At 36.9% G+C, this 25,532-nt stretch overlaps 1 protein-coding gene across 3 annotated transcripts in view; it reads left to right on the top strand.

The window, feature by feature from the left end:
* LOC118441461 (protein turtle) overlaps positions 1-25,532 on the top strand; it is a 194,435-nt gene that overhangs the window by 27,633 nt on the left and 141,270 nt on the right. For all 3 annotated transcript variants that reach the window (XM_085660332.1, XM_085660326.1, XM_085660321.1), the window contains exon 2: positions 9,619-9,669. The gene's annotated coding sequence lies outside the window, so the exon portion shown is untranslated. The remainder of the gene's footprint in view (positions 1-9,618; positions 9,670-25,532) is intronic.

Genomic DNA, 25,532 nt, shown 5'->3' with positions numbered 1-25,532 from the left:
ATTTAAAATTTTTAAGGGAAACAATGAAAGAGTAGTTTCGTATCTTTACTGGATTTAGTTGAAAAGAAAAAAATTTTACAACATGGAAATTTTACGTACATTTTATCATGAATAAAGTTTATCTGTGGAAATAGAAAGGCCAATTTTTGGTTTTTTATTTATTTCAAACAGCCAAAAAAAAATGTATGTCACGTTACGCGCATGGATCATGGTTAAATGACATTTCCAATACTTATCATCACTGAATCGATAGACGTATATATGCACCGATACTGACGGCGGTTTGCTCCCATCGGAAATGTTACTGATGAAGTAATTTGACGTGAGCTACATTCAACGAATTAGCCGGAAGGCAACCGTGTTTCTTGGTAGCCGGAAATACATTTCCGATTAGCTAATGAGACGTCATTAGGATGCTTGATGAAGTCTTATCTCTTCGATAATTAGAAATATCGAAAGACGTTATTTGTATTAACCAAATCCAAATAATCCTTACTTTGCAATCACGTTACTATATTTACATATATATTATTGATTTTCAATGTAGTAAATCGCAAAACAACGATTATTATTCTCCAAATTGATTAGAAGATGATCTTTCCTTATTCTATGGATAAACGCGTTTATTTACTTATCGAACGTATAAGGATAAAAACAAACAATAGATAACGTTGTTTCGAACTACGAGAAGGCAGTCGAACTTGGGACGCCGTCGTGTAAACAGCATTTTGCCAGATCGTTCAAACATTTATACATTTCTCTAGGAATTGATATATGAGAAATTTTCCTTTGCCATGGGAAAAGATCGTCGACTTTAATCATATTATGGTATAATATTTATATTAATAATGGTATTATTTTATTATATGTATACACATACACACACACACACATATATATATATATATATATATATACTTATATTTTTAATTTGTTAATAACGTTACTTATAGCGATTGTAATAATTATTAAGATTTTACTACTAATATCATCATATTACATATTATACCTTTAATTTCTATTATTACAATCTGTTATAATAGTCTGTATAACAAATTCGTATTTAAGGGAAACTGCAATCAATAATAATTAACCGATGTTAGCGGATGATTAAACATTTTGTTCTCAGTTATTGACGATTGTAAGTGCTCTCCAAGATGTGCTTTAGTCATCCATCTCACGATTTCGCTACCAAGGTGTGTTACTGGCATTGAGATCGGCTCGAATTTAGCATTATCATGACCGTTGAAATCGACGCGATCCATCGCGCGACCCACATGTGCATAATGTAGCGACATGGCTTTGCTCCGTCTTGTCCAGAAATGTTACGACAGCTGCAGTTAATGCATCGAGGGTCCTGCCGTTGCTATATCTCATTATATACCTATCTGGATGGACCAATAGACGTTGCACTTAGGGATCTACAAATGTCTCAAATCTTACTGTTCAAAGAATTTCTAAGTTTTCTTTAATCGTTTTTTTTAATACAATATATTATATAACATTTTAGGTATATTCTGTTCGTCTGATGTATCCTTTATATTCACAATAGAGATCATTTTTAAAGCAAAGAGTTTCCTCTTTGCACTCCTTCGCACTTTATAGAGGTCGTTATACTCCGTACAATTGTGTCCAGGGATTCGAAGGCTATCGTATATCGAGAGGGAAAAGGTCGATATCTAGGAGGTTCTCTCTTTCTCACTAGCTTTCTGAAGATTCGCTTCAGCAGGTGCACATATTCCTTTCGTCCTGCAATAGTAAATGTGCCAAGAGCGAAAACGCCAGCTTCTACATACAAATGGTGCCATTACCCGAACAGAGAGTATAGGCCGTAAAAGCTTTCGCTATGATCATAGATGGAGGCTTTAGAATGTTTGCTGTATATGGTATATATTTTTCTTAGGGCGTTTACAAATGTGTTATACTTTAAGTTACTTAACAAAGAGCTAAAGAGATACGTAGTTAATAAATAATTTTTACACGTAATTAAAAATCTTTATTCTTTCGGTAAACAATAATTGTTTTGATAAGATAACCTTTAAATCACTTTGATAGATCACTTAGACGTTGTATACCTTTCGTAACATATTTGAACAATTTTCAAATACATTCGATCAAATTGATTAAGAGTGTCTTTATTGTATAGAACGAACAATATTAGTTGTTATCAAGGATATGAACGTAAAAACAAAATATAACCATTTCTTCGATCGACGACAAAATAGTCGAACTTGATAATTTTTAATTTTGATCAAGGTCATTGATATCTACGTTGAGATAAACAGCTCAGTACAATGAGGAACAATGTGATACGAGTTATCGAAGAGAACGCGCGATCGAAAGTGTCCAAGAGGATATTCTCTGTTGCACGAGATATTACGGTCGACGACTTCTTGAGCCACCAAGTGAATGCACTCTCGACGACTGTGAGAATTCACAATGGCGCGCGATGTACCAGTGGGAATCGCGTGTTGCACATTGTGCACACGCATAGGCACACATATATAAACTAAAGGAGTACATATCCCGAGGATCTTTCCGCTTCGTCCTTTTTTCTCTCATCGTCGTCTGCCTTTGTCTTATTCATCCACCCCGTTCTCATAATTAGTGCGACGACTATCGTTGACTAAACGTGAGTGTATGCATTTCTATGTTTTTTTATGAATGTGTTCGCTTTTGCATCGTACTACTTGCAATTACGTGGCTGACACGGGGATACGATGTGTATCCACGTACCGATGTTTAAAGGTACAATAACTGATTGCGGAACTGTCTAGGGAGGGTTAGGAAGAAATGATGCTGTATGACTACAAGAGTAGAAGAACGAAGTACTTGCTGAAGTGCAGGAAGTATAATCATATTGACTCTCATTTATCTTTGTTTCTCGAGCAATTGATATCGATCAATACATCGATATTTTTTCTTTCATTTTTATAATCAAATATTTTTCTTCGAATTATTAATTCGAATATTTTCGAAAAGCTTCATTTTCGAATCGCTGATTATTTATCGATAAAGATTTATAATATCATGAATTAATTTTTGTACTGTGAGAAAAATCATTTTCTATATCGTCAGTGTACGTTTGGACACAAAGATAATTTATTAATACGATCACCTATAGCTAATAAAACGTGTTATTAATAACGATACCAGAATTCGAATATACATTTTGTTTTCAGTATTAAGTATAATATATGAGAATATATCGTAACGAACGAACAAATATGTATTCAGTATTTATATACTTTAGCGAGAATATTTTTAGAGAAAAATGGTGGAGTTAGAGAATAACGTTTGCCTTGTCCATACTACTTGTACATATGGTAAGAGATTAATAAGCATTATCGCATTTCGATATACTACGTTCTAAGGGATTATATCGAGCAGGGTGATAATTTCGAACGAAAGGTATGGCGAATAAATTAGTGGCGGTCTTTCGTGTCGAAAGAGCTGAATATATTTCATCTTCGCGATAAAAACGGCGACATTTAACGTCGGAGGAGAGTAAACCAAGGGTTGGACTATAGAAAGTGGAAAAGGGTGGCGAGAGAGGCTAATTACCTGTCATAATGAATTTATCCGACATTATGGCTCAGAAAACACAACGGAGTTGGCGGAATAACAGAGATCGAGAATTAATAAGCAAATGTATTACGGCATACCGAACAAAGGTTGGTGGTGGGGAAAAGGATAAACGATTCGTTCACAAATCGCACGCATGGAATATTATTACTTTTGATACACGTGAATTTATTACAGATACACACACACACACACACATACATACACGTGTACACATATGTATACACATTCATATGTGTAACTATAGTAACTCGTCGTATGTACAGTTAATAGCGTCGGATTCTCCTCACCGAGAATTAATAGCATCAGCAATAACAATTAATGTCGACCAGGCTGCTCGGAGGCTCTTCAATTATTACGTTTATCGTACGCAGAGATTAATAATTGTCTCGTTATTGCTGAAGACACCCCCTCGAGAAAAGGCCAAATTCGTGATGTGTTTGGGCCATGATATAAATGTCGGTGATTTCGCGTTGAGATCTCTAACGATAAATCCACTCCAATTCCCTCTTCTCTTTACCTGTAGCCTGCTCTTGGTATATTCGGAATGCTCATTGGGTAATTCGTTGGTACGGCATATCGATGAGCCCATCTTGTATATGTCATTCTGAAAAAAGTCGAGAAATTTCTTTGCGACAGATATTGTATTACTGTTATTTTTATCGTGAAATAAGGTGATCCTTATGTAAGGACTATATCGAGTTTACGTAAAGATGCATTGAAGAAGAAGGATCTTGTTTTACAATGAAGTAATGAAAAAGTTTCTAGGACAAATGGGCGTAATGAGATCGCTGATTGCAACGTTCGTTGTTACGTTGGATGATAATTAATACGTTATTTCAACATGTGTCCTCGGAAATGAGGATTTGAAAGTCTGCGAATTATAAATACTTAAAATTTAAATAAAGAATAGAAAACAGAAATCGACATAGGCAACTACTCGTTTTCACTATTATGACAGGAAATATTCATAGGGTATGTTTAAATGATATTCGTCGTAAACTCGAAGCATTTCATATATTTATAGTATACTATTTTCAAGCACATTCACATAAGGTATATCTACACAGGAACGCGCTTAGACGAATCTTTTCTCGCGATCTCGAGGAAAGGGTAAATTCAAGCGACACTAGGAAGAACGACACAGTTCCCGCTGATATTATAACGTGACTTCCTATATTTTATCGCAGTAACTCGCACGATATAACGAGTAGTTATATGCACTATGAGATAGTGATTCGCGAATACCGCAGGATTCCCTTAGCGTGGAAGGTAACATAGCACATTGCACTATGGGGTGCTATATATTTCCTTAGCGATGGGTGGTAAACTTTTTCCAAGCCTCGAGAGGTCCATGATATAGAGCAAAATCTCAGCATTTCTATCCTTTAGAAATATCATAGTGAATTTTCGTGTCTTTTTACCCTTTCCTTCCTAGATTCCTTATTTTGTAAATTTATCGACACAATGCGTGAATTATTAACGTATAAACGTATTCGTTAGGGAAAACTTTATAATTTACGTCATGTTCGATGGATTTGTAATCGGTTTTCTATTAACACTTTGTCGATGAACGATTTATCGATCAGTTTTATGACGACATGAATTATCAACCTAATGTTTTTTTTTGGTGGGGGGGGGGGACTACTCGTCGAGTTTGAAAAAATAAATTTGAGATACGCAAATAACCGCAGAAATTGATTCGAAGACCAATATTTTTTTAGTTATCCGTTATCGCTCAATATCGTAGATACGATGTAATCGAATTTGACTCGTTGAAAGAGGGAAAAGATTTATAAGTGAAAGTTCAGGGAGTAATTTCCGAGTATCGCGCTACTCGTCGAAAGGATTCTCCTGTCTGGAAGCACGAAGGATATAAAATGCCTTTCGTCCTTTTTGTTTAGAATTCGCCGAGCGTAGTCACAATGGAATTACAAAGGGAAATTCTTTCGAGATTAGAAGGACGCGCGCGCGATCGTCGTCTTTTGCTTTGTGTTTATTACGATCTCTCTTCCCGGGTCTTTTCTCTCATTCTCTCTTTTCCTTCTCCGACTCTGTTTCGTGATAATGAGAAAGTAGGTCACATGCAACGAAGTTCCCGTGATAAAATAGAGAACGGTGAAACGGAGTCGTCTAGATTTTATGCATTTCTTTTATAGCTCTCTTCTTTCTTTTTTTTTTTTTTTTTTTTTTTTTTTCTTTTCTTTTCTTTAAGCGCTTTTAGGCAAAGTTCAAAACGCTTCGGTAGCCTCGTTTCTGAAATTTATCTTTTTCTATACACTCGATGTGAACATAAAATATTGGAAAAGCAGCGTTTTCAAGATAAATGAAAACTATCGACGATGGAAAATCGGTAATTGAGATAGACGTAAGTTCGGAAAAGAATATAGAAGGTAAAAGAGAGAAAAGAATTTTGATGTAAATAGAAGAAAGCATTTCTCTTAGTCTATCTCTCGGTTCCTTTCAGATCGTACCAATACAAACACGGTCGGACCTAGAAATGTCCACGTATAAAAGTCACCAAGCGCGAATTCTACAGCGACCATTCACGCTCAGGAAAAAGGATCTTTTTTCTTCGTTCTCCTTCGGTGCTCTGTCATCTACCTTTTTCGTAGAATCCCCACATAGAAACGTCGCTTTCCCAAGATTGAGAAAAAAGCACTAGGAGAAAAGGTCTTGAAGACGTCTTCGGTATATTATACTTCATAATTTTGCGATCGATTTACGCGAGCTTCTTTTTCTCTTTCCGTCGCGCTATTGAACCATCCAAGTGTCTGAGAAAAGCGAGAGAAGGAGTTTGAGGAGCTGCCGATAGAATCTTCGTCTAGATTTGACGATACTCGCGCGTTTTCCACACAAAGGAGCACGAGAGCGGAAATTAAACTCTCGAGGAGTTCGATCTCCTCGATGGATCTGCGAAACGTGAAACTTGTTAATCGTATGCCATTGGTATATTTGAAGGAGAGAAAGAGAAGGAGAAAGAGAAGAGAGAAAGAGAGAGAGAGAAAGAGAGAGGAGAGACTATTTTTGCGTAGATTCTTAATTAATATTTTTCTATAGTAAATATAAAAATTAAGAGATTAAAGTTTCGAAGGAAAAAGTGTCAAATAGAACGAATTATAAAATATCTAAATTATTTGTTCTTTTTCTTTTTTTTTTTTTTTCTTCTTACTGTCAAAAATTTATTCTTTTTAAAAGAAAATAGATCTTCGGTAGTTCCTACGTCGACACTTTTCTCTCAAAAAAGTGTCTCGTCTGACAGGAGTATTAATAATTTTCTGAAGCTGCAGAAAGGAAAAAGGAAAGGAAACAGAAAGAAAAACGTTTAAAGGATCGAATCAGCGGGATTGGCTCGCCAATTAGTCTCAGGAAACTGGGTCAGCGAAATATTCCAGTCTCGAGTCAAAAGAAACGAAGGAAAAAAAAGAAGAAAGAGGAAGAAAGAGGAAGAGAGAGAGAGAGAGAGAGAGAGGGAGAGAGAGAGAGAGAGAAAGAGAGCGAAGAAAAATTTGTTAAAGAGAGAAGGTTATCGCTCGACGCACAAGTACCTACTTACAATGTCTCGCATCCACCCTTTCCGTTTTTCTAATTCCCGTCCGCAGGGCTAATTAACGAGTCTAAGTAACGCGTGTAATTAAAGGGGATGGGGGGGGGGAGAGGCAAAATACATAGAGTCTGCAGAGAAGCGAGAGTTGTATCGCGAAGAAAACGACGGGAAAACTGGATAGTGCCACCTTTTAATTCTTTTTTTATTATTTTTTTTTTCTTTTTTTTTTGTTCCTTTGCTCCCTCTCTCTTTTATTCTTTTTGTGCTCTTGTGGGATATACGACGTGTGGAGTGTGCGAACGTCACAGTGCGTGAACACGTGGAGGTTACGTGCCTTTACCAGCCGGTGTTATAACCGGTGAACCGACGAAGAGGAGACGGCAAAACCGAGCGTTCCTACGAGCGGTTCTAGCTACGAATTTCCGGTTATTTTCTGTTGCACCAACCACAGGATAGAGAGGGAAAGAGATATATAGCTAAAGAGAGAGAGAGAGAGAGAGAGAGAGAGACTGTTCTTCCAATGCTTTTTAACGTTTTTACGCTCGTCACGTTCCCCTTAACATCTTTCGAGAGACGCCCTTTGATCCGAAGGGTTTAAGATATTTCCTTCGCTCAATGAATTTTCCTTGAACGTTTTGCCGTCTAATAAGCGTCGAGTACTTATGAGATATTTCAGAACGTTTGCAATTTAACCTGGTAATTAAATATATCCATTGCTTTATTAGAATATGGATAGCTCTTTATCTAATCGATGATCCTAATAGCTCGAAAAGAGTGCCCTGATTCATTTTGAAAATAGTCGATCAAATATTCTCAAGTACTGGTTATAGAAGAAAGAATGTATGAAAGAAAAAAGAAAAAAAGGGAAAAAGTACTTGCACGTTGTTCGCAGTCGAACGATTTCCAATTACTTCTTCGATTTGGCGTAATGAAAGTAACTGGTAAAAGCTTGGCAAGTTTTTAATTTCTTTCCCACAAGGGTACAGTAGGGTACCCTAGAAAAATGCGGCGAGTAGATGGCGTTCTTGTTTCGTTAAATATACATCGGGTGAACATCGATCGCTAGTTTCCTGTAACTCGCAAAAATCTGTCAAGCATGACAGACCATTTTGCAATTTAATCGGAAGCTAGAGCATCGTATTGGAAGCGGTATATATCGATATAACTTTTCTCCCTTCATACAGATATATACATTCCGTTCGACCCCCAAAGGGATTTAATTTATGATGGATTTCCGTTTCGAACGGTATTAAAATCTTTAATGAATGAGCGAAATGAATTTCACGTGCGTCGGATGTCTACTCACCTGAGAACTCCCACTTAAGTATCATTTCCGCCGTCATACTTCTTGCTTTGTTTAAGTATGCCATCTTCTCAGGTTATATAATTAGTTTCTTATTAGATTCCATTTTGCTATTTACGTTGTAAGTATTTCCTGAATACATTCGATGCATTTTAAAAAGATAAATATATCACGATTGTTCTGATTGATTTTTATAGAAATTATATTATTAGAAAGGCGATTCCTATGGCATTTACCGATCGAAGATGATAATTTCTTCCGAAGGCATGAGTACAAAGTTAGAGATTCATTGTTATTTGTAGCTTCTTCATAATTTCACATACCAAGAAATAGCAACGCTGTGCTTTTTATTTATTGAAGTGTTCATCGAGCGTTTCCCTGTTACGTTAAAGTGTTTTTTAAGTGACTCCAGAAACTTTCAAATTTTCATCCGCTTAAGAGACGATTTTCTCTGCAATTTTCATTGCCTTCTCCACTACCATAGCTGCAACTACTACCATCATTACCACTACCTTCACTGGTTGGTTCCTCCCTCGTAATTCACTCGGTCGTTAAATATTCCAGCGGAGAAAGATTTCCGTTGAGCGGATTTCAGTTACAGTCGGTCTCTTCGTTCGTATACGACGACTATTTTCATAAGGATTTCCCCATTGAAAAGGTCTATTCCATCGTTTCTTTTATTTCTCTTCTTTTTTTAAGAGTTTCGAAATTCGAAAGAAGGTAATTGTCCTTTAACGAAATACATATGTGTATGATAACGAGTTAAAACTAAGTAGACGAAATTTAATTGTCCCGTTATCGTTCCAAATCGTCGTCTTTGATTTCTCATGTATTTTCCACTTTAATTAGATTCATCATACGAATGTTGCTTCGTTCGAGTAAGCAGAAACACAAAGTTGTTCTACCGTCGTGAATCTCTCTTAGAGTAATATAATATCATTAACAACGAGAAAAGATATGGAAACATTATCTTCCCTTTGAAATATAGCAATATGGAATATTAATTATAATTTTATAAGAATTCCCATAGTTTTAGGTTTATACGAATAAAATGAATTTTTTCAAAATATTATTAATATTCCTTTCGATTTTATCGAAAGAGAATTTTTACAAGATATTTTGTTTAATTTAATGTATCAATTTATTACGTTTAATTATATCTTCTTTTCTTCTTTGTTTACAGATTCGTATTCACCGACGGTGGTTCGCGCAGCAAAAAGTAGTGCACGCACCTGTAAGTAATCCCAAGTATCTGTTATAGGATTATAAATTGTAAACAACTGAAAGGTACGAGCATCTTCTTCTCTTTTTCTCTTTCGCTTTCTCGGGTCTGTCGGATTGGTATATAGAGTCGGGCCACTTTAATCTCTAGATAGTACTTAAAGAGCGGCGAAATGCCGAAACTGCCGGTAATTAACGCGAGACTGGAGTACTCTACCCATTCCAGGATCGAAATCAAATCGACCGAAGCTCCGTCGCCTGAGCTCGCCAATTTATTTTGCCTCTTCCTCCAACTTCTCTTCTCAAACGATGAGCGCGTACGTGAAACGAAAGTTCGTATCGGAAGTACAGAAAGGAGCATGTTGGAGTGTAACCCGAAAGAGAGAGAGAGAGAGAGAGGAGGGAAAGAAAAAGAAAGAAAGAGATAGATAGAGTAAATTCCCCTAAGTCGTATCCAGGACCGTATATTTTTCGAAATTACGCCAGCATCCGAGAATGGTGGAACCAAAAACGCTCGTAACTTTGGCAGCTTAGCCACTTTATACTCTCTTCCTTTCTTCCTCTTTCTCTTCTCGTACATTGAGAAATACATCTTATCTTTCTTTTTATTTTAAAAACGAATTTTTTTCGCTTTTCCTTTTTCCCCCCTCTCTAGACCAAGGTACTTACCGTGATTAAATACTTCGTTAATTCATAAAGTCATTCGGCTTTCGAAAATGAAAGAAAATTGAAAGATCGTGGAAGCTCGGTGATAGAGAGAAAATTCTTTTTTTCCTCGTGGCATCGACGAATTCGCTTTTCGCGCATTTATACATTTACGTATATCCCCGATGAGAATATTTCATTAAATAGAAACGCGAGATATATATATATATATATATATATATATATATATCTCGGGCGAGAGCTTATTCGTCGTAAAGAGGCGCGCCTCTTTACGAGGAATAATACGTACTATCAAATAGTACCACGTGAGAGCTATACATGTACGTATAGAAGGTACCCAATGCATTTGGCATCCCTTCAGAATACTTGACTTCAGAGAGGAACGGTAGTAGTGAGAGTTTTGCAGAATCACTCTGTATATCTAGCTAACCGTCAATTTTCTATATTCTTCCGTATTCCGTTCTATTTTGCGAAAACCGCGAGTCGTTCGAGTCTCGTTCGATCCTTCTTGAAAGGTCCCCTTCCTCGCCTATATACGCTTGGAAAGCCGGCATTTCGAAGCAGCTCGTTTGCCTCGTTCCATGAGCCTTTCTACCCTCTCGAAGATATCCGATTTCTAGTACGATCGATGCTCGAAAAATGCCAGCCTTCGTCCTTCGACATTCCTTTTGTGAATTCGCAGAAGACTGTGTGTCTTGCGAATCGTAGGAAAGAGAGAAAAAGGGAGAGAAAGTGTGAGACGGGGGATGAAGCAAAAAACAATGGATATTTTTAAAGCGTGACATCTATGGATGCGAAATGGAATAAAAAGTTAGATAGGACTGGACATAACCAGTAAGATTTTCTTCCATCGCGAACGAATAAATATTTTTCTCTTCGAGAGATCGTTCTCGTTGCGTCGACGAGCAGACATAGTCCATGCTGAAAATGTCGTCGTGTCCATGACGACATGAAGATCATCGATGAAAGCAACGGAGAACGAACACCCCATCCAAAGAATACTTCTTTCCACCCTCCTCTGCTTTCCACCCTTCGTACGTTTACCTTACCTTCCCAGAGCTTTCCTAGACACGCCTGAATGAATATCATCCCTCTGTCATCTCTCTGATCTTCTTTGTACTCTATTTTATCCGATACTCTTGCAGTTGTATAGTCGCCCTGTCCTTGCTACTTCATTCTTTTCAATTTTGTATTTGTCCAAGATCATACAAGATTCTTTTTGTTTTAACTTTTTTATTGCAAAAAAAAAATATACGTCATCGTGTATGATACACATATTTCTCGATATTTCTCAATATCCTATCGTAGAAGTAGAACGACATCTTTGTTCGTTGGTTCAATGTTCGCATCGGTGGAGCGTGGAAGGTTTAGCAATCGGTTGTTAAATTGACAGGTGGTTGTTTTCCACGGCGCTAGAAAAATTCAAATTATTCATGGAGACTGGCGGAAGTGTCGGGAGTGTTCGAGTTCCCGTTATCGTCCACCACAATAACAAGCAACCATACCACTCGGAATTGTATCGTATACAGAAAAATAATTTAATATTCATCGGTACATTTGCTCTTTCCCCATAGGCTTGCAGCTACTCACAAAAGTTTTCATTTCATTCGATACACGAGTTTCTTCAAAAGGTCTTTTAACTTTTACTTTACGTTTTGATCTTACTTCTGACTTTTAGTTTTAATTTTATTCTCGAAAGAGAAATGCCACAGGGTACTCTTGGGTTCTTTAATTTTCCATCAAAAATCATAAAAGAAAATGTATCATACTTATATTCACGTATAATACATAATATTCGTTATATTATGTATTATATTATCTCCCTATTTTATTTACTTTATTATATATTATCTTTCTTTCAATTCCATTCGTTCGACATTCATCACCTTTTATTACGTTACCTGCATTCATATTGTAGATCATTTTTTTCTTTTTTAATTCGACATTCATATATGGACGAAGTACGTACTATGCATAGATTTAGAACCCAAAATGCATCGACGCTTTCTTCGAATCGGTAATATCATCGATATATAAAAGTCAAAGTGCATTGTGCGAAATATGGGCGGCACGAATAGAAGGATCGATTGGTACCTTGGTATACGACGTTGTGGCTTCAAGAAAACGGATACAGCTATACAACCACGTAGAAAAAGGACGCTGTCTCCGTTCCCACGAAAATGCATTTCGATCATCTTTCTTTTTCTTCTATCATTTTTCACCTTTTAACCCACGTGTCTTGGGAATAAATACATATACTTATTACATATTTTCCTTTTAAAAAGTAATTAATGGACGTTGTGTTTTATTTCTTTTATTTTCATTTTTTTTTCTTTTTTACATAGGATATTATTACTTCGTCGAATTCAGATAGCTCGTTAATATTTTTTAGAAAGACGAGTTTAATGAAAAAAGAAAAGAAGATGCAGCAACATCGTTGCGACATTTATGACTCCCGGGATCAGCTCATAAATATGTATCACATAATACTTATCCAGGATTTCGTTCTCGATCATACACTACTCTCTCGTTCAAATATATGCATCTTGCGTACGCATGCGGATATTGCATATTCGCGAAGTGGAAACGACGACGATCGAACAATGACTACATCTGTCCTTCTCTTTCTTTCATACATGCTAGAAGATGCTTTGGAATATCTTCTAAATCGAGTACCCATCCATTCGTACGAAAATTTCGAATCTTTGTGAGAAAGAGAGGAGAGAGAGAGAGACAGAGAGAGAGAGAGAGAGAGAGAGAGATACAGACACAGATACAGACAGAGATGGGAATTTTCGATCTACGAAATTGTCTTGCAGCTTTCGATAGACTCATGCCCTTTTCGCGTTTTCGAACGTCTTACAAGTCGATTGACAGTAGTGAAAATCGTTGTAGCAACTCGTAACTAGAGATATATAGCAGTCTACTACTATCGTCTTCGATCTTTCGAAAGGGAAAAATGATCGGATCGATGCTGAGGAATGGTCGAAATACGATACACGTTTTCCTATATATATATATATATCTACGTGTATTAGAGATTGTTCATTTTAATCGGCTTGCTGATAATATATCTCATCTTTCACAACATATAAAAAAATGTTCAAAACAAAAAGTAATTCTAAGGAAATTTCTTCTATTAAAATATTCAATTATTTTCTACTTGAATTATTTTTTTGCTTCTTTTTCTTACAAAATAACTATATATGTGTTATACTTATTTTACGAATTATTCAAAATGAAATATTTGATAAACGTATATATGTTACAAGCTGAGTGACAAAAGAAAAAAGAGAGAGAGAGAGAGAGAGAGAGAGAGAGAGAGATGAAAAGTATTACGAAGTATTCTAAAGGTGAACTTTATTCGCCGTCTTATGCATTCAAGGTGCATACTTTTATATGTGTTCACTTTTACGAACTGTGAAGCGACTTCTCGCTTGCGGGAAGTGGGAGACCGAAGAGGGATGTATGAAACTCTGTTAAGAGTTAGAGTGGGAGAAAATATTAGGTGCAGTGACTCGGCGTAAACTTCGTCTTCATCTTTTGTCTTCCATTCTTACTTTTGCGATTTCTTGCGACCGACTATCTTTCATAGTAATCACGTTGTTTCCTCCCACTTTGAACCCTTTTCTATGATGGAAGGAGGAATTCTTTGACACCAACGATTGATGATAATTTTTCGACGACGTCATTTTTAAGAACGAAGGAAATATCATCGAACATATTTGGATGTTTTGTCGATGTAAGAAAAGATGATAGAAGAAATAGTGTAAAACGATTTACGGATTGTATTTAAAATGTAATTATCTTTATTCTCTTGCAAGAAAATTAACGATAGAAAGAGAAAAAAAGAAAAAGAAATAGTACTTTTGTGATAAAGTCGATAAAAGAAAATGATTCGTCGGGATAATTCGATACGATTACAAGGTAAATGCATTGGAGGGTGAAATATCGAACACGCCGAGTCATTCCTATTTTGCGGCAAATAATAAAATTACCGGGGATATTTACTGGCGTGCGCGTACAGAGGAAAGGGGGATGAAAAGAGAGAGAGAGAGAGAGGGGCGTGACGTCGTAAAGCATCCTACGTCTAATCGATCAGCCGCTTCAATATCGACGATGGTGCTTCGTGAATGCTCAAATGGCCGAGGAACGATCTGAGCGCGATCATTAAAACTATCCCCTCGAACGATCGTAGTCTGAAATTTATTGCGTCGCATGCGCGACTCGCATGCGAAATAACAGAGAACCTGAAGGGTTCCTCTTCCTTTCCCTTCCATTACGTGCGATGAGATTTTCTCAAAGTTTTCTTACTCTAAACACCCTTACGTTCTTTTTTTAAATAATGCAATTTTAATATCAACGAATTTGAAGTAAGGAAATATCCCTTTCTATGTTTCATTCGTATAATTCATTTGTATACTTTAATATGTGTCATTTTCATTTTTAGTAAGAATATTTTTTTAAAAGAGATATACCATCGTATTAGCCTTCCCTTGGAAGAATAGAGTTACTTTCTTCCAAGGACATAGAATAGAAACACAGGTGGCAACCAACCGCAAAAGTGTAAACGTATACCTTTTGCGTGACCGATAACGTCGCTTCCGGTGCGTTTGGTTTCTCTGGTAATGGATCCGTGTTTACTTCTTGTGTAGGTACTTACTCGTCGTTTTTCTTTTCATTTTCTGATGGAACCAACATAAGAGCGAAACGAGAAAAAGGAAGGAAAAACGACACAGCAAGACATTCAAGAAACCATATTGAGAATATCCTTTTCGAAATCGGATACGTAGAATCATTTTCAGAAAGATGAGAAATTTTTCTAAATTTCATTTTTGCCCGATGCAATCGTTTTATCAATATTTTACTTTCGCGAACGGATCAAAATCATAACTTTCTCTATCTTTCTCTTCTATCCGATAAAATCATAAAATGGGAAAAATGAAATCACGACCAATTAACTTGGAACGGGCAATATTTTCCAATTTCGAAAATACCCGTGGCTTTTACGCGAACTATAAAGGATTTTGTTCTTTACCTTTTTTTTTCTTTTTATTTATTATTATGTTTTTTTTTTTTTTTTTTTTCACATTGATTCACAGGTTCGCGATAGGATTTTGTAACAGTAAAAAGAACAAACATTGAAGTTGCCATGAAAAAAGAAAGAATAGTACGCGTAAACGAAGTCGAAGAATGGGAAGAAACCATCTCTTTCCTTTTCTTTTCTTGTAAGAGTTACCGATCAAAGGTGTCGATTCCTATCAGCTTGACTGATTTTTCCTTCTTGGTAAGGGAATTACAAAGATTTGACGGGAAAGATCATTTTCCTCTTTTCCTTTTTTCTTTCTAGTCCATTTCATTCTTTTTCTTCCAACCATTTTATTTTCACCTGCGTGACCCGACCTCGTTAGACGATGAAAATCTTTCTCTTACGGTCACCGTCTCTACCTCTCCGTCACGTTAACCGGTAATCTCGTGCGACTTGAATTTTTGCGCGAACGCGATTCAGATTCAGATAAGCCGATAGTCGACTTTTTTTTATGAACTTAATCACTCTCAAACGATTATTAGAACGTAATTAGAATATTTCAATGACGATTCTATTTTAAACGATATCGTTTTTCTCTTTCTTGTTATTTTTTTCTCTCTCGAAAGAATTGCAAAAAGTTTAATCAAAAGAAGCAAATCAGATTGATTCGTTCTATCGCTTTTTTCAATAAATTCGAACGGTTTTCCACGTTACTTCCATCTTTAACACCTGTTTGAGGTCTTCGTAGTTCGGTTTAGGCGCTTTCAAGTTTTCCCAGCTTACTCTTACAGTCCTATCCCGTTTCTTCTCCCTTCTTGGTGTATGTAGTACCTATATCTATAGATATACCGCGATAACTCTCTTTCTCCCGGCGAACAAGTTAAACGAGGAAATATTTCCTCGGAAAGTGGCGTCTCGGTGGCAAAGGAAATCCATTAAAGGGACTCTTTTCGAAGTCGTGGAATAAGCGCGAAACACGTTCGAGAGGCGTCCGCATTCTATTCATCCTTTATACCTAATACTATATTATACATGTATGTAAATATATCTATACGTTAACTCTCTTATATCTATTTGCCGCAATAGGAAAATGAGCTCTCCCTTTCGTAAAAGGATCCATTTCAACGAATTATTAGAATACGCTCGTAGAAAGTGTCTGTATAATTCTGTAGCTTGTCCAAGCTGAGAGAGAGAGAGAGAGAAAGAGAGAGAGAGAGAGAGAGAGAGAAGGTACGAATGATGTGTTAGAAAAATGGTACGTTGGCTAGCTGCCGAGGGCGACGAAGGCGTCGGCAAAGAAAATGTTCCATTCCTTCCTCCATCCTTCTTTTATCTATCTTCTCTTTTCTTTCTACTTTCTACGCGAAAAGCTCTGTAAACTTTACCTGTATCCACGTACGCGTTAAACAGTGCCTTCGAGGAGCGAACGATACTTTTCGCAGTGTTTTCGTTTATTTTTTTACTTCTCTTTTTCTCCTTATGTTTTTCTTCGTCTAGCAGTCTACCGGTTCTTATTCTTTATCTGTTTCTTTTTCTTCTAGTCCATTTTCCTTACTCTTCCATCTTTTCCTCTTTACGTACGACAACGTTGCCCTGCGGGCATTGTTAAGCTTTCCTCTTGCCTTATCTCTCTCTCTCTCTCTCTCTCTCTCTTTCTCTCTCTCTATCTCTCTTCTTTTCCTCTTATTCCTTTTTCGTGTCTACGTTATCCACTGTACAATGACTCTAACATTCCCTTTCTCTTCCACTTGTGTCCCTTTGTCTCTTTCGATCAAACATGTAACGTCCAACAATCCAGTGGGTTTGCTTCCCTCGTATTTTCGTCTACATCCCAACTTTTTATCTCGACGTTCATTCGCCTTTAAATAAAGCTCTGTCCGTTTAAATTTTAAATTCGTAAAAAATTAACAGTGGACCATTTCTCAATTTTTTTTTCCTTTTTTTTTCTTTTTTTTTTTTCCATTAAACACAACATTTTTCTTTCGATTTTTGATTTTTCAATTTTCCATGGCATTTTTATTACATCGGCCTTATACTTTTACAGGATTTTCTACGCGGGTAATCGTAATATATTTAGTAGTCAGAAGAAGCTGAAAAGCACGAAAATAGGAGGATGCAAGGTGCGTTAAATCGAGCGAGAGTTCGTAACTCGACCGACGAATACATTTCTTTCTCGCCCTACTACCCTTCTCAAGGCTTTATATCAGTCGCATTGCTACAAGCGCACGCTATTCTTTCTCCCCGCCTTTTTTCATCACCCTCGAAAAGCCTTCGACGTATTTATGAAACCAATGGCGCAGCTGTATATTTTAGCGAGAAAAAAAGAGAGAGAGAGAAGAGTAACGATAGGAACCGAAAATTTTTCCGTACAACTATAACTCTTCATAAATATTTTGGCTTTAAATTTGTAAAAGTATTGAAAATTAACGAAGCCTTTTATTTCCTGTTAAAAATTTTTCTTTCTTTATGACAAAAGAGTATTGTAACAAAACGTGAAAACGCGCCCTTTGTTATTAAAATTATAATATAGAACATTGTAATCAAGCGGAGGGATAAACGGTCGCAGCTGGAACGACACTAGCCCCTTTTAATAAAATCGTTGACTCGTTATCCCCAACCAAAAGCTCTAACGCGAGTGCGACGCGGGTTTGGCCGACGATGAAATCAAATTACGTTGATACTCGACGCATTTTACATTTATGGCGGTCTATAACGTTCGCCTAGTATTTCCATCCACTTTCCTTCAGCACATAATTACAAATTATGTCGGATTATAACACATCAGCTATAAATTAACAGAGATTATTCGCGTCGATCCATTCGAGAAAGTTTACGGAAGAACGATCATTCGATCTGTTCTAATTTAAGAAGATCATAACATTTAGGGGTTACATTTACTGATTCTAACGAATAACAAATAAGATTTATAAGAAACTAAAGAATGACTTACTAACATTGCGTTTCATCGATAAAATCTATATATGTGTGTACGTTGAAAGTATGCCGAGTCTGTAATCCTAACAGAAATCTTCAGATAAAGTAGATCAGATAGAGATTATTACAATATGAAAGAACAATTTTGAGAATCTAAAATCCTTTTTAAATCTTTAAGAAGCAATCGTAGAATTGAAGGAGCCAGAGTGCGTCCTCGCTAAGTACATTTTCGATACTCGTAGAATCCTCTCTACCTGATGCACTCCACTCGAGATACTTCCTAATTCTACTGCTACGAAACAGAAAGTCCTTTTTCAAATATTTACCCGGCTGAAAGAACGATGGATTAGCACGAAGACAAAACTTCGTGTACGCCTATATCAGGACGATGGTGGTTAGAACTCGAGGCTGAAAATAGAACGAGTAAACAGGTTCGCGCGAAAACACCGCAATTTTTCCTCGTAGTTTAATCATTGCCAACAGGAAGAACGGTAGAGAACATAGGAAAATAATTGGCGAACGTGGTTATATTGTGTTTTGTAAGTAACTTTACTGAAACACTTCGATTCGTTTCTTTAACGAAATTCCAATATTTCTCTTCCGTTTTCTTTTCTTCTTCAAAGCGTTAGACTTCAAGAATTGTTTGTGCGTGTGTGTATGTATGTTTGTGATCAAAGAAATATCTATGACTTTCTAGCGATATCATCTGCGAAAAGCATCTTTTTCTATTAAGATAGATCGAACGAATGAGTAAGTTTGTGTATGTCCGTACGCGTATGTATTTGTGTATATATTCCATGTAGGTCCTTATTTTCGTGGCAGACAGAAGATATGGCGTTGATGGTAAGAGAAGGCTGGTGATCCGAATAGTCGGTAGGACCGACAAGGGGTTTCTCCTCCCTAGGGCATCGTTATTCACAACTATCCACCGACTAGTCGTGTACTTGGAAAAGGGTACAGAAGAGTACTCCGGCTGCTCGACCTCTGACTAGCGTGGCTCTATTATTCAAACGTGCTCGAAGAGCCACGACATGGAATATCCGTGATCCTTCCTGGATCGAGTATCTCCTATAAAGTCTCTCAGCTTACCTTCGAATTTCTTTCTGAACGTGAATGTTTTATGCTCTTTTTTTTTTTCTTTCTTTTCTTCTTTTTTCTCTTTTCGTTTTTCTTTAGGAACGATCAGAACATGGAAATCAAATTTTATTAATCGAAAAATATCTATTGAAAATGTGTGCTGATATTTAAAAAAAAAAAAAAAAAAAAAAAAAAAGAAAGAAAAAATTGGAATTCGTTTAGAAATAATACGTAGTAAACCTGTAATGATCCTTTTTTCTTAAAGCTAAAATTTTGTTTAGATTATTGTTAAGACAGTTGCATGGATGGTAGACATGAACTATGTTTGCTTCATTTGTTCGGCTATAGAAGTTAAAAGAATTCGTTAGCCCACAGGAGAAATCGATTTTTCTCGTCCGACAAACACTTGTACTGTTTTTCCAAGCGGTCTACGATCTAATCGAAAACGAAGCTAATATTGGCTCGACTATTTTTCCAATAACAAAAACAAACTCCATCGCGCGTTTACAGGAGGGTAAAACCTATATCGAAGTATAGAGGTAGGAAACAAACGAAAAACGCAAACATACAAGCGTAAGAGTTCGTTCACCAAGCATGCAATCGTAATATCAAAACGTAGTCGAGCGAAAGTTAATTTCAGTTAACATCGAAGTAAAGAAAGCTCGGCTACTTTTTCTTGTTTCGTGATAACAACGAGTATGGCGAAAAAACAACATGGACAACAATTTTGGTATCACAATGGACGGTCTTATTCACATATTTTCGGCCATAAGGACAACAGTCACGTAGCGTAAAACCCGTCACGGTCAGCGAGCATCTCCGCAACGACTAGGAAGAGGGCAGCTAGGGGGTGACTAGTGGTTAAGGCTGGAAGTGATATACATGAGGCCATTGCTACTATACATTCCGTCCAGGGGTTACACGGTTTCAGAGGTGAAATATCGAGCTCGTGTTTCTCTCTCACGTAGACATATACACACATATGTATCTGTACGCACACAAACAAACAAACAAACAAACACATATAGACATATAAAGATACGTTTCTACGTTCTTCGTCGTCGAAGTTCTCGCCGAGGATAATGTCCGTATAACCTTTGCCTTCCTTCTTCTGTCCCTTCAACACTTTTTCGATTTTCACCGTCTCGATCTTTCATTTCTTCTTCATCTTCTTCTTCTTCTTCTTCTTTCGCCGTCGAGACATAGGACGAGTCAGTTTTCTTGTGGGTCAGAATTTTATGTTACTATGTGGCAGAAGGTAGGAGGTCTTTCAAACCAAAAATGGTTTCGATGGACAATGAATTTCTGAAAAATGTTTCGTCGAATTTTCCTACCGACCGTAATCTCTGGAATGTTTTATCTGAAAATTGTGGCCTTTATTTAAGAAGACGGTCCTTTTCTATACGAGACCATGATTCTATATTTTTCCTTCTCCATTTCTTTCTTCATTTTTACCTTTTACCCCTCTTCTCTTTCCTTTTTTCAGTCATCTCATTTTACCTCGATATCTGCGTCTCTTTATAGACTTTGTTAGATCCCATTCGAAATGTACTTCGTTATATTTTCTTTCCGCGAATAGTGGCTCGTTTCTATCTCAGCTCATCTTACCTATTATCTATTTCTTCTTCTCCCTTTTTACTCAGCTTCCGTTTATCGAAGAGCTCGTTTGTATTGATCTGAAGCGTCGTAATGTCTACCCGATCTCTTTACCTCCATTCTCACTCTTTCTCTCTCTTTCTCTCTATTTTTCTCTCTCTCTCTTCTCCACTCTCTTTCTCTCTCAAATTATCGAAATTCGAATCGTTCTCCGTGCAATTTTATCGTGCATTCCGACGCAAATAAGCCTCTTAAGGGAGCCGATTTAAAAGCAGACCTCGCGAATTCGATGTAATTACGCGTGCCAGTTCGATCGTACGGGTTAAAATTCTGATCAAATTATCGACTCGTAATCGTCGGGATAGAAAAGATATCGTCGTAGAATCAACAGTGTTCTTCCTACTTTTTTTCTCCCCCATTTCTCTCTAGCGTATAATGAATATGCACGGTGAAGTTTACACAGTAGTCACGTTACCATAAAAATCTCGCGATAGGCTCGAGATTATCCAAGGATTACGAGAATGGGCCCTCTCGTATTTCAGAAGGATGCTTCGAGAAAGAGAGAGAGTAAGAGAGAACGGGAAGGGAAACGAAAACGACACGGCGGCGAGAATTTAATTTAACTTTCTCGAATGGAACCCTTAACCGTCTCACCCTCGGTCGAGCTAATCGTTCGACATGATCGAAGTGCGATTTTTGCTTCTCTGCAAGAGAGAAGTAGAGAGAAAGATAAAGAAAGATAGATAGATAGAGAGAGAGAGAGAGAGAGGGAGGGAGAGAGTATCACTCAAGCTCTCGCTCGAACGTAAAAAAGAATAAAGAGAAAAAGTATTACGGACTAGGCGCATATATGCTCGGTTCACGTAACGTCAAGATCGTTAAACGTAACGAGATGTTTGCAATAACGATAATGGGAAAGGAAAATAGAGAGAGAGAGAGAGAGATCGCTATGATGATAGCATAGATACCGAGGATACGCAAAGTCAGGTGAATTCCACGGGGTTCAGCTGCAACATTTTTATTCCATTTTCTCTACTAAGGATTGAAGTACTTCGTCCTAGTCTATAGGATCACTTTGCGAAGAGACAAAGGACGGAGAGAGAGAGAGAGATCTATAGAGAGAAAAAGAGTAACGTTACACTCGACTTTGTCTGGAGATGCAATAGTTCGATATTGTTCAAAGAGCTGAACGCATAGGGTGCATTTCATCCCTTCGTAGAATTTGATTGTTCGGGACGTGTCCTTCCTGCGGAAAAGTATACAATGTCAAATGGGGCTGCACGTGGTGTTTTATGTATGTGTCTGTGCGTGTGCCCCAGGCAGGAGGAGACATCACGAATTCGATGGTTTTTGTTCAACCCCCTTGAATCGTTTCAAAGCAGTGAATAAACGGCAGGTCGATCCTTCCTTCCTCTGTCTATATATCTATCTATCTTTCTTTCTCTTTCTCGTTACTGTTATTTTAACAACCTTTCAGGGACCCTTTTTTGCTGACGGGGGTGAAAGTCGAATGACGATGCGTTGTCGAGAGTCCATCGCGAGTTAATACAGGATGGATAGTCCTGTTCGAAAGATACTGCCGAGAATCGGTCTTTCAGGTGTACGAAGGCAATTTTTCAGTGTCAACGATTTTTTTTTTTTATGATATTTTCAACGGCCCTGATCGACAGTGCTTTTCTTACATACCCATTGGATATGATGAATCTCATGTTTTCCGATAAATGCACGGGTTATTTTTTTTTCTTTCTTTTCTTTCTTTTTTTTTTTTTCTTTTTACAGAATTTTGCTGAATTGCGACTATTCAGAATATTTTCCAAATGGCTTCTTTTTTTTTTTTTGTTTTTTTTTTTTCCTTGTAAATAAATACATTCGAATATCGTCTTTTTGCTTAATGCGAATACCATTTCAAATGTTTGTATATTCAATGCTGGTTAACCTCGTTGTACTTACGATGCATTTCGTTCGCCGTAATACGGGTAGGGTTGTTCAATTTGCATACAAGGTGACTTTGGTGTTCTCTCTGCAGATTAGGTATTTCTTTACGAATGGATGAGCAACATGGTTTTGGAAAGGCTAGTCATTATTGTTCCTATATAAAATCCGACGTAAAATGGTTGCATTAAATGTATAAGTAAAAAATATTCGATGGAATATGGTAATAGTATTACATCACTTCAGAAATAATTCATGTTTTCTCGAGCATTTTGAAAGCGAATAAAAGAAGTATTGTATACTTTGGAATAAATGTAATTTATTTCTTTTTCTTTATAAAATATATATATATATATATTCATTATATTATTTCTATTTCTTTACATATATATCTTCGCATATACATATAAAACAATTCATTGGCCGGTAGAAATATAGCTTGAATTTTCGCGAGGAACTAATTACTTCTCTTACTTGTACAAGTCTTGAATTTTACTCGAGCCGATAACTGTAGCCAAGTGCAGGATGCAACGTAAGCGATTTACGGTCGATTAACGTCCTACAATGAACGAAATAATATCAGACGTAAATAAAAAAAAAGAAAAAAAAACAAAAGAGAAAGAAAAAAGGAAGCTCGATGCATTGTACAGGAATGAAAAGCAATGCCATTGTTCTTTCTCTCTTTCCCTCTCTCTCTCTCTCTCTCTCTCTCTCTCTCTCTCTCTCTCTCTCTCTCTCACACACTCTTTACATTCATATCCCGATCCAGAATATCTTCGCCACTTTGAACGCACGAGAGGAAAGGAGAAAAAAGAGGAACCTACACAAGAATTTTTACGTCCAGCTATCTAGTGTGTTCGGCGAGGCCCGTAGAAAATAGCTGTGGCACAGATCGACGGGTGGAAAATCGAAACGATTTGTAATATCACGAAAGCGAACGCTCGGCTGGTAGAGGACGATCGTAAACCTTACGACGTCCATCGCACTTAAATGGGTTCCAAAGGTAACACGTATATATATGTATACGTAAGAGAAAGAGACAGAGCAAGTTCGTTCTTGTAAGCGTGGGTGGATTTCTGAACGGTGAGCGCGTTGTCAGGAAGGTCGCATTAAAATTCGAACACGATCATGAAAGCGGTATAGTACTTGCAATATAACCGTGGACCAAACAACCTACATTATAGAATTCGGTAGTGCAGTCATTAAAATCTCTTGAGAGAGATAGCAGGATGCTATCAGATTCTCTCTCTCTCTCTCTCTCTCTTTCTCTATTTCCGTAGCTCAGCAGACTTATCTATAAAAGCATTCAATATCCTTATCAGTATACATCCGATAAGGAATTATACTGGGATCTCGTATAGATCTTAGAGCATTGATACTAATTATTGAAAATACAAGAGAAGTTCATTTATTTAAATTCTCTTAATGTTAATTCATTATTGTAAAACTCTATTTAACTCAACTATGTTTATACAAACCAATATAGTTTTGTTATTTAAGGTTTTTCTCTGATAATTTTCAATGATATGATATATTTGAACAATTGCAAAATATCTTTATACGATAGCTTGTCCGCTTGTCGAAAAACGTATGGAATCTTATCATTGAAGGCAGCTTTCTCTTTATTGCGAAAGCTTTTTCTCCTGAATCGCAGAGCAAACACCCTCGTAACGTTAACTAGAAAGACAAACAAAATTGAAAGAGGGATATTTGAATTTCCAAGGATCCTTTCTTTCATTATAATCCTTCCTAGACTCTTCCTTTTTCTCTTTTCAGCTTTCTTTCTTTCTTTTTTTTTTCCTCTCTTTCTCTCTTCCTTTCTGTCTTTCTTCCTTTCTTTCTTCCTTTCTTTCTTTTCTCTGAATCGTTTTTTCTCGATATCCTTTCGCGATCTTTTCCTCGCTTCGTGCCATAAAAGCCGAGTTCGTTCGCGCGGACGCAATCAAATTATCTTTGAAAAGAAGTGCATCGTGACCTCTCGCACGATTTTATATTTTCACCTCTGACCTTTCGCGAACGTCAGCCCGAGACCGCAGCGATATACGTACGGATACGGACGTACAGAGTTTGCGGTAACGGTTGAGTATTTAAAAGCTCTGGCCACTCACGAATCGGTTCGAATTGCTCCATTTTCGCAATCGAGAGTAGAATATATCGTAGATGATATTTTTATTGGAAAAGAAATATAATGAGTAAAATATGACGAGGATGATTTCTTCGTTTATATATGAATTAACTTTCCATATTAATGATTACTATTGGATTTAATTGATATTATAGAAATGAAGGGATATTTTCTTGAATTAATTTTATAGGACAAAAGCGGCCATGATAATCTCTCATAAATATGCGCGAAAATACCATAAATGCAAATGTCCCGTAAATAATTTCGAAAACTTCTAAGCCATGTCTCTTTCTGCACATAGTTCGACGAAGAGGAAACGATTGGGGTATACTAATCGCATGGCAGTTATGTGCTCGCTGTTGATCGATTTGCTTCGAAGAAACATCGACGGGTTGTTGAACGCCTACTACGCTTTTTTACTTTCTTGGAAAATGTATGGAAGAGGTAAAGTGGATGGAAGAGTGAACGGATATAAATTATAGCGTTTGCGAGAAATACCGTTCTTCTGCTCTCTCTC

This window comes from Vespa mandarinia, chromosome 11 (genome assembly GCF_050613455.1).
Source record: "Vespa mandarinia isolate Hongniang chromosome 11, ASM5061345v1, whole genome shotgun sequence".
Taxonomy (NCBI): Eukaryota; Metazoa; Arthropoda; class Insecta; order Hymenoptera; family Vespidae; genus Vespa; species Vespa mandarinia.
Note: the sequence above shows the minus strand (reverse complement) of the source record. Positions and strands in the feature narration are given on the sequence as shown.